This window comes from Bos taurus, chromosome 3 (genome assembly GCF_002263795.3).
Source record: "Bos taurus isolate L1 Dominette 01449 registration number 42190680 breed Hereford chromosome 3, ARS-UCD2.0, whole genome shotgun sequence".
NCBI lineage: Eukaryota > Metazoa > Chordata > Mammalia > Artiodactyla > Bovidae > Bos > Bos taurus.
This window is the reverse complement of record NC_037330.1, coordinates 12,484,872-12,493,809: the sequence shown is the minus strand read 5'-3', so window position 1 is coordinate 12,493,809 and position 8,938 is coordinate 12,484,872. Positions and strand designations below refer to the sequence as shown.

The 8,938-nt window shown below is 36.5% G+C and overlaps 1 pseudogene; it reads right to left on the bottom strand.

Annotated features, from left to right (window-relative positions):
* Positions 1 to 922: 922 nt before the first annotated feature.
* LOC107132094 (small ribosomal subunit protein uS8-like) lies at positions 923 to 1,775 on the bottom strand (annotated as a pseudogene).
* Positions 1,776 to 8,938: the final 7,163 nt, after the last annotated feature.

Sequence of the window (8,938 nt, the reverse complement as noted above, 5' to 3'; positions counted from 1 at the left end):
TTAAGAAAAACTAGAGAGGGCAGAATAGGGGGAAAATGTACCTAGACTTATGAAGAATTTTTACAAAAAAATTAAAATGAGCAATCCAATAAAAACTGAGCAAAATCTTTAAGCATGCTTTGACAAAAGAAAATATACAAATGATCAATATAGACATGAAAATATGCTTAAGACTGTTCGTTAATCATCTAGTAAACTCAGACCACAGTAAAGTGCATAATGAAATGCTTATCAGAATGCTCATAGTTTTTAAAAACTGATAACATTAAATGGTGGTAAGAATGTGAAGCAACTGAGACTTGCACACATTGCTAGTGATAGTATAAACTGGTGTAATTACTTCAAAGGACTGTTCAGCAGTTTCTAAATTTAAAAACACATCTACCTGGTGATCCAGAATTTACATTCCTAGATATTTCTCCTATATTCCATAAAAATACATGTCCTCAAAAAGACTTGTACAAGAATGTTTTTAATGACCTATTCATAATAGCCAAAAACTAGAAACAACCCAAATGTTTGTCAATAGGATGAAGAAATAAATTATGATATGTTCATATAGTGGTAAAATACTAAGCAATTAAAACACACAATGTAGTAATATAGGCAAAATTTATTCATTTATTCTCAAAAATATTGTGTCAATTAAAAAAAAAAAAGAACAAAAGAGGAGATAATGTATGATTCTGTTTGTATGATATCCAGTATCAGGCAAAAGTAATTAGAAGTGGTAAATCAGAAAGAGATTGGTTTAAGGTAGGCATTGCACACTGATCAGAAAGTGATTTATGGGGACTTCTTGGGGTGATGGATATGTTCTATGTTGGAGGGGAGATAATAATTAAGTAAATACAGTTGTCAAAATACATCAAACTAAACATTCAAAATCTGTTCATCTTATTCTTTTCTAATAAGACTTCAATCTAAAGAAGTTTTTGTAGGTGCTCATCACTAAAACTGAACTCTGTTGATTTATAAACGTCACTAATTACAAGATAAATAATCAAATACATGAGAATTTAGTACATGGTAACCAGGTAATATTAATGGGGGAAAGAAGGATTGCTCAATTAATCAGATTGGAAAATTTTGTGGAGACCTGGAAAGAATAAAATCGGGTCTAAACAGGGTAGGGGGAGCAACAAATATTGAGAGACAATTTAAAAAATAAAAACATCTATGGCACTCAGCTTTACTCATATTAGGGAAAATGTGAATTAAAATACACTGAAATACTATCAGATTTGCAAAGATAATAATCTTTTGCTAAGGCTGTGGGAGGAAAGCGTATTTCCATACATTGAAACAGCTCCATTGATGATATTCTAGTATTCCTTTTATTTTGCCCTCTGAGGCATTTTATTTGCATGTATTACATCCCTAGAAAAAGAATCCAAGGATTTTCCCTCCTGTGTGTTTTTGTCTTGCTTCTTCATGGTCCATGATGCCAGCTAAGGTTGTCAGTACAATGAAACCAAACTGACAGGATGCAAGCAGGTTATTCTGCCATTTTTCTAGATCTTTGAGTTGCACATCATATCTGGAACTGATCACTCCACACTTATTTAGCCTGCTTGTGAGGTTCACAACAGTTTTCCCAGCCCTGTGATCATCAATGATTTCAAATTTGCCAATGTAACCATGCTTCATCATCACAGTTAGAAAGCTGATTGATGACTTTGGAGCATGACCTAATAAAGGACCTGGTGTTTGCCTCTCTTTTTGGCATTGCTGATACTCTTGAGAGCATTAGCCAGGACATTCATGCACACCATTCTGGTGTCATGGAAAGATGGCAGAAAGAGCTAATATTCATTTTAAGATATATATTTACCCCAACAATTTCTCTTAGGAAAATTCATTTTACAGATAGACTTATAATTTATATCTGAAATAATAAATTAATTCCACAAATGCTTATTTATTATCTACTAAATGCCCACAAGTACTGCTGTGGACACTGAAGATATATCAGTGATCAATATGCATGTTAAAACTAATATACCAATTCAGCACAGTTGTAGTATACAAAGTCAACATACAAAAATCAGTTGCATTTCTGTACTCTAAGAATAAACTATCTGAAAATGCAATTAGGAAAACAATCCAACTTAAAATAGCAACAAAAGAAATAAAAAACATGGAATTAAACTTTTAAAAGATGAAAAACTTGTCTACAGAAAGCCAAAAAGTATTGGTGAAACAAGATGTAAACAAATGGAAAGATATCTCATCATGTTCATGAACTGAAAGACGATAGAGTTAAAATGTCCTTACTACTCAAGGTGATCTACAGATTCAATGCAATTACTAGCAAAATTCCAATGGCATTTTTCAGAAATAGAATTAGAAAAAAAACAATTCTGAATTTCATGTGGGAACACAAAAAAAAACACAAATAGCCAAAGCAATTTTGAGAAAGAAGAATAAAACTGGAGGCATCACACATCCTAATTGAAAAATATATTACAAAGCTATAGTAAGTATAACAGCATAGTATTTCCATGAAGACAGACATGTAGATCAATGGAACAGCATAGAGAGTCCAGAAGCAAGTTCTCACATATACAGTCAACTGATTTCAATGAGGATGCCAAGAATACACAATAGGGAAAGGAGAGTCCTTTCAATAAATGATTTTGGGAAAATTGAATATCTACATTAAAAAAAAAAGAAAGCAAGAAAAAGAGAGAGATGAATTGGATGCTTATAAATTCAAAATGAGTTAAAAGATTTAAACACCCAAAACTGTAAAACCTCTAAAGGAAAACACAGGGGAAAATCTTCATGACATTTGTCTTGGTAATGATTTCATGGGTATGACACCAAAAGCACAAGCAACAAAATCAAAAAATAAACAAATGGAACTACCTCGAACGGGAAAACTTCAGTACAGCAAAGAAAACAATCAACCAAATTCAAAAGCAACCTCTGGAATGACAGAGAAAATTTGCAAACCATATATTTGATAAGGGGTTATCTCCAAAATATATAAGAATGTCCTACAATTTAGTAGTAAAAAACAAAGCCTAATAACCCAATCAAAATACAGGCTAAAGACTTGAATAGACATTTCTTCAAAGACATGCAAAAAACCAACAAGTATATTAAAGGACAATCAATATCACTAATCATGAGGGAAATATAAATCAAAAACACAATGAAATATCACCTCACACCTATCAGAACGACTATCATCAAAAAGAACACAAATAACAAATGTTAGCAAGGATATGAAGAAAAGAGAACCCTCAAACACTGTTGGTGAGAATGCAAACTGGTGCAACCACGGTGGAAAACAGTATGGAGTTTCCTCAAAAAACTAAAAATAGAATTATCATATGATTCAGCAATTCCACTCCTGGGTATATACCAAAAACAAAAAAAATCAAAAACACTAATTCGAAAAAATACACACACCCCAATATTCATAGCAGCATTATTTACAATTACCAAGACATGGAAACAACTGTGGCCATCAACAAATGAATGGCTGAAAAAGATGTGGTATATCTGTACAATGGAACATCACTCAGTCATGAAAAGGAACAACATGTGGCCATTTGCAGCAACATGAATAGATTTGGAGGGCACTGTGCTAAGTGAAACTAGTCAGACAGAGAAAGACAAACACTGTATAATATCACTTATATGTGGAATCCAAAAGTACAACAAACTAGTGAACATAACAAAAAAAGAAGCAGACTCAATTACAAAGAACAAATTATTGATTACCAGTGGGGACAGGGGAGGGCAGAGGAACGATATAGGAGCTGGGGATTAAGAGGTACAAACCCTTAGGTATAAAATAAGCTACAAGAATATATTGTACAACATGGGGAATATAGTAAATGTTGTCTAATAACTATAAATGGAGTATAACCTTTAAAAATTGTGAAGCACTGTATTGTACACCTGTAACTTATATGGTACAGCAACTATACTTGAGTGAAAGAAGGAAAAACAACTATTTCCAAAAGGCAAAAATATCTTAATCAAGATCATATGGCTTTTAAGTAAGTGATTGAGTTGGAATTGTAACAAAGTCCACTGGCCTCCAGAGCACACCTTCTTGGCCTCTGCACTGTGATTCCCTTTTGTAAGTACAATTCCAGGAAAGCCCAGAAAAGCAGGTTTAAGTACCCTGGGCAGACAGCACACCAAGGCCATAAGGACAGCCAGGGCCAGTCTTTACCAGCAGGACATGGACAGCCAGGAAGGATGCACACAGGAGAGTCAAGTTTACTGGGTTTCCTCCCTGTGCACTCTACTCTTTTGGCTGCCATCACCCATTCTCCTCTCTCTTGGATTTCTCACTTCAGGTACCTGGGGAGTGAGAGGCCATTAAGACTTTGTCATGTCCTGAGGGAGGCCACAGCCCAGGTGTCCTGCCTGTCCCTTAGCATGCACAAGGGCCCTCAGCCTGACAGAGACAACGCTGATATTTTAAGAAAGCCTTAGGATCTTTTTCCTGACCATTTTTAGAATGTTTTTGCAATTTTGAGACTTGGTGACAAGAAAATAATTAATAATAATCATCTAACCATAAGTAATGGAATTGATTAAGATACCACATGAAAAAACACCTGCAGTTATAAGTCCTCTGAAACAACTTACTTTGTCTTCAGATTTTTCTCATGAGTTAAAAATAAATGCTTTCAGGAAGTGTCCATATATAAGTCTTGTTATCCCCTCAGGAGTACCACAAAATAGTTTTTTAAATACCTGAAGACTGTGCTAAAGTTCCCTGAATCCCAAGTCCTGAATCTATTTCTTATTCTGAGCTCCTCTTCATCCTGGTCACTATGGCGAAGGGAGGCAGGTAAACAAACGAGAGCAACAGAAGGAATCAATCATGTTATTATATTTACAGGTGTTTACAGATGTACATGGGCTTCCCTGATAGCTCAGCTGGCAAAGAGTCTGCCTACAATGCAGGAGACTCCAGTTCAATTCCTGGATCAGGAAGAAGGGAGAAGGGATAGGCTACCCACTCCAGTATTCTTGGGTTTCCTTGGTGGCTCAAATGGTAAAGAATCTGCCTGCAATGCAGGAGACGTGGGTTCGACCCTACAGGTTGGGAAGATACCCTGCAGGAAGGCATGGCAACCCACTCCAGTATTCTTGCCTGGAGAATCCCATGGACAGAGGAGCCTGGGGTCACAAAGGATAGGACACAACTGAGCGACTAAGCATAGCACAGCAGCACAGACGTACACAGCCAATCCCACCAGGATCCTAATTTGTAGATCAATTACTATAGAAAGGCAGCCTGACAGAGCCCCAGTCATTCTGACAATCATCTCAGAATGTCAGTCTTCACCTTCTCTCGTCCAGGAAGCACACCCCAGTGACTTATCTTGTGGCTTCATTACCTCCCAGCTCTAAAGCCAATCCTGTATAACACAGGTGCACACTGAAAATCCTTGTCTCAGCAAAAAGTGACTGGAAGGAGTCTTCCTGGCCGAATGATCTACAGGCATACCTCGGAGATACTGTTGGTTTGGCTCTAGACACTGCTGTAAACGAACATTGCAATAAAGCAAAGTCACAGGAATTTTTAGCTTTCTAGTGTATATAAGTTATATTTACACTACAATTTATTCTATTAAGTGCACAACAGCATTATGTCTTTCAAATGTACAGACTTTAATTTAAAATACCTAATTTGTGACTTCAGCAAGTCATAATCTTTTTGCTGGTGGAGGATCTTCCTTCGATGATGGTGCTGACTGATCAGGATGGTGATTGCTGAAGGTTGCAGTGGTTGTGGAAATTTCTTAAAATAAGACAACAGTGAAGTTCTCCCAATTGACTGACTTCACAAAGGGCTTCTCTGTAGCACACAATGCTGTTCGATAGCATTTTACTCACAATAGCACTGCTTTCAAAATTGGAGATACTATTACTGCTTTATCAGTTAAGTTTGTGTAATATTCTAAATCCTGTGTTGTCATTCCAATAATCTTCACAGAATCAGGAGTAGATATCATCTGAAGACAACACTTTCTTTGTTCACCAATAAGCAGCCACCTCAACTTTTATCATGAGATTATGGCAGTTCAGTCATATCTTCAGGCTCCACTTCCAATTCTAGTTCCCTTGCTCTTTCATATCTACCGTTACTTCCTCTGCAGAAGTCTTGTATTCCTCTAAGTCATCCATGAAAGTTGGAATCAGCTTCCTCCAGACTCCTACTAGTGTTGATACTGTGACCTCCTCCTTTGAATCATGAATGTTTAATAGTATCTAGAATGAATTCTTTCCAGAATGTTTTCAATTTACTTTGCCAAGATCCATAAAAGAAATAACTATCTACGGCAGTTATAGCCTTCCAAAATGTATTTCTTAAAGAATAAGACTTGAAAGTAAAAACTACTCCTAAATCCATGGGATGCAGAATGGATGTTGTATTAGCAGGCATGAAAACAATGTTAATCTTAATGTACATTTCCATGAGAGCTCTTGATTGACCAGGTGTATTGCCAATATGCAATAATGTTTGGAAATAACTCTTTTTTTTCTGAACAGTAAGTCTCAACAGTGGACTTAAAACAGTCAGTAAACCATGTTGTAAACAGATATGCTGTCATTCAGGTTTTGTTGTTTTATTTACTGAACATAGGAAGAATAGATTCATCACAATTCTCTTAAAGGCCCTAGGATTTTGGAATGGTAAATGAGCATTGGTTTCAACTTAAAATCTCCTGTTACATTAGCCTCTAACAAGAGAGTCAGCCTGTTCTTTGACATTCTGAAGCCAGGCACTGACTTCTCCTCTCTAGTTATGAAATTCCTTGATGGCATCTTCTTTTAATATAAGGCTGTTTCATCTACATCAAAAATCGGTTGTTTGACTAAAAATAAAGTTACCATATGATCCACTAACTGTGCTTAAAAAGGAGGGAGAAGGAGCTTCCCTGGTGGCTCAGTGGTAAAGAATCTTCTGCCTACCAAGCAGGAGATTTGGGTTCGATCCCTGAGGCAGGAATATCCCCTGGAGAAGGAAATGGCAACTCACCCCACTATTCTTACCTGGGAAATCCCATAAACAGAGAAGCCTACCGGGTAAGTCCAGGGAGTCACAAAGAGTTGGACGCAACTAACCTCAAGACTATATGATCCAGCAATCCCACTCTGGGCATGTATCTGGATAAAACTAATTCAAAAAGAAACCTGCACCCCAAAGTTCATAGCAGCACTATTTACAAAGGCTAAAACATGGAAGCAACCTAAATGTCCACCAGCAGATGAAAAGATAAACAAGGTATGGTATATATGTCTTTTCTCTCTCTATCTCTGTCTTTCTGTGTGTGTGTGTGTGTGTGTGTGTATAATGGAATATTTCTCAACCAAAAAAAAGAATGAAATAATGCTATTTGCAGCAACATGGATGGATCTAGAGATTATCATACTAAGTGAAGTAAGTCGGACAGAAAAAGACAAATATATGATTGATATCATATATTATGATGTTTGGAACCTAAAAAAATGATACAAATAAACTTATTTACAAAACAGACATAGGCTCACAGAAAACAAACTATGGTTACCAAAGGGAATAGTGGGGCAGGGGAAGGGATAAATTAAGATTTGGGGATTAACAGATACACACTACTATACATGAAACAGGTAAACAACAAAAACTTTTTTCCCTGCAACACTGTAAATCAATTAAACTTCAATTTTTAAAATATGGTCATTCTTTTAACATTAAAAAATAATCTGTTATTTGATGTAGCTACCTTCATTAATTATTTTAGCTAGATCTTCTGGATAACTTGCTGCAGTTGCTATAATAGCATTTGCTACTTCACCTTATACATTATGTTATTGAGATGGCTTCTTTCCTTAAACCTAATGAACCAACTTCTGCCAGCTTTCAGACTGTGTCTGCGGCTTTCTCACCTCTCTTAGCCTTAGAGAATTGAATACAGTTAGGGCCTTGCTCTGGATTAGGCTTTGGCTTAAGGGAATATTGTAGCTGGTTCAACGTTCTGCCAGACCACTGAAACTCTCTCCGTATCAGCAGTAATGTGGAGAATATGTTTCACTTTCTTATCATTTGTGTGTTCACTGGAGTAACACTGTTTTCCTTAAGAAGCTTTCTTCTGCATTCACAACCCTGCTAACTTCTGCAAAAAGGCCTAGTTTTCAGCCTTTCTTCATTTTAGACATGCTTTCCTTGGCTTTAGACATACCTTCCTCATTTCTGAGAGCTATAAGACTAAAGATTAAGATTAAACTGAGAGATATAAGACTCTTCCTTTCACTTGACAGCATTGTAAGATTATTAATTGACCTAATTTCAATGTTGTGTGTCTTAAGGAATAAGGAGGCCCAAAAAGAGGAAAAGAGATAGGGGGCAACATTATTCGATGGAGCAGTCAGAACACACACAACATTCATTGAATGTTCACAGTCTTATATGGGAACCCTAAAACAACTTTAACAGTAACATCAAAAATCACTGATCACAGATCATAACAAATATACTAACAGTTGAAAATCTTGAAATATTATGAGAATTACCAAAATGTGACACAGAGACATGAAGTGAGCAAATGCTGTTGGAAAAACGGCATGGATAGTCTTGCTCCACTCAGGGTTTCCACAGACCTGCAATTTGTAATAAGTGTGGTATCTACAAAGTGCAGTAAAGGGAAGCACTATGAAATGAGGTATCCCTGTATTCCATAACTATGCCTATGATTCTCCTGAATGGTCTGCTATCCTATTAGCTCTTTAGATCTCCCTTTGACTATGTATGCAAAGCCCAGATTGACAGAGCATGTATTTCCTGCTAGTTACCCTTCTTGGAAATCCTACAGCCACTATCCCTCAGCCCACACAAGACAATGTGAACAAGGAGTAGAGTCAAAAGATGGAATTTTGGTGAGTCTAAAGGCTCAGTGATGGGTTTTGGCAGCCAATACAA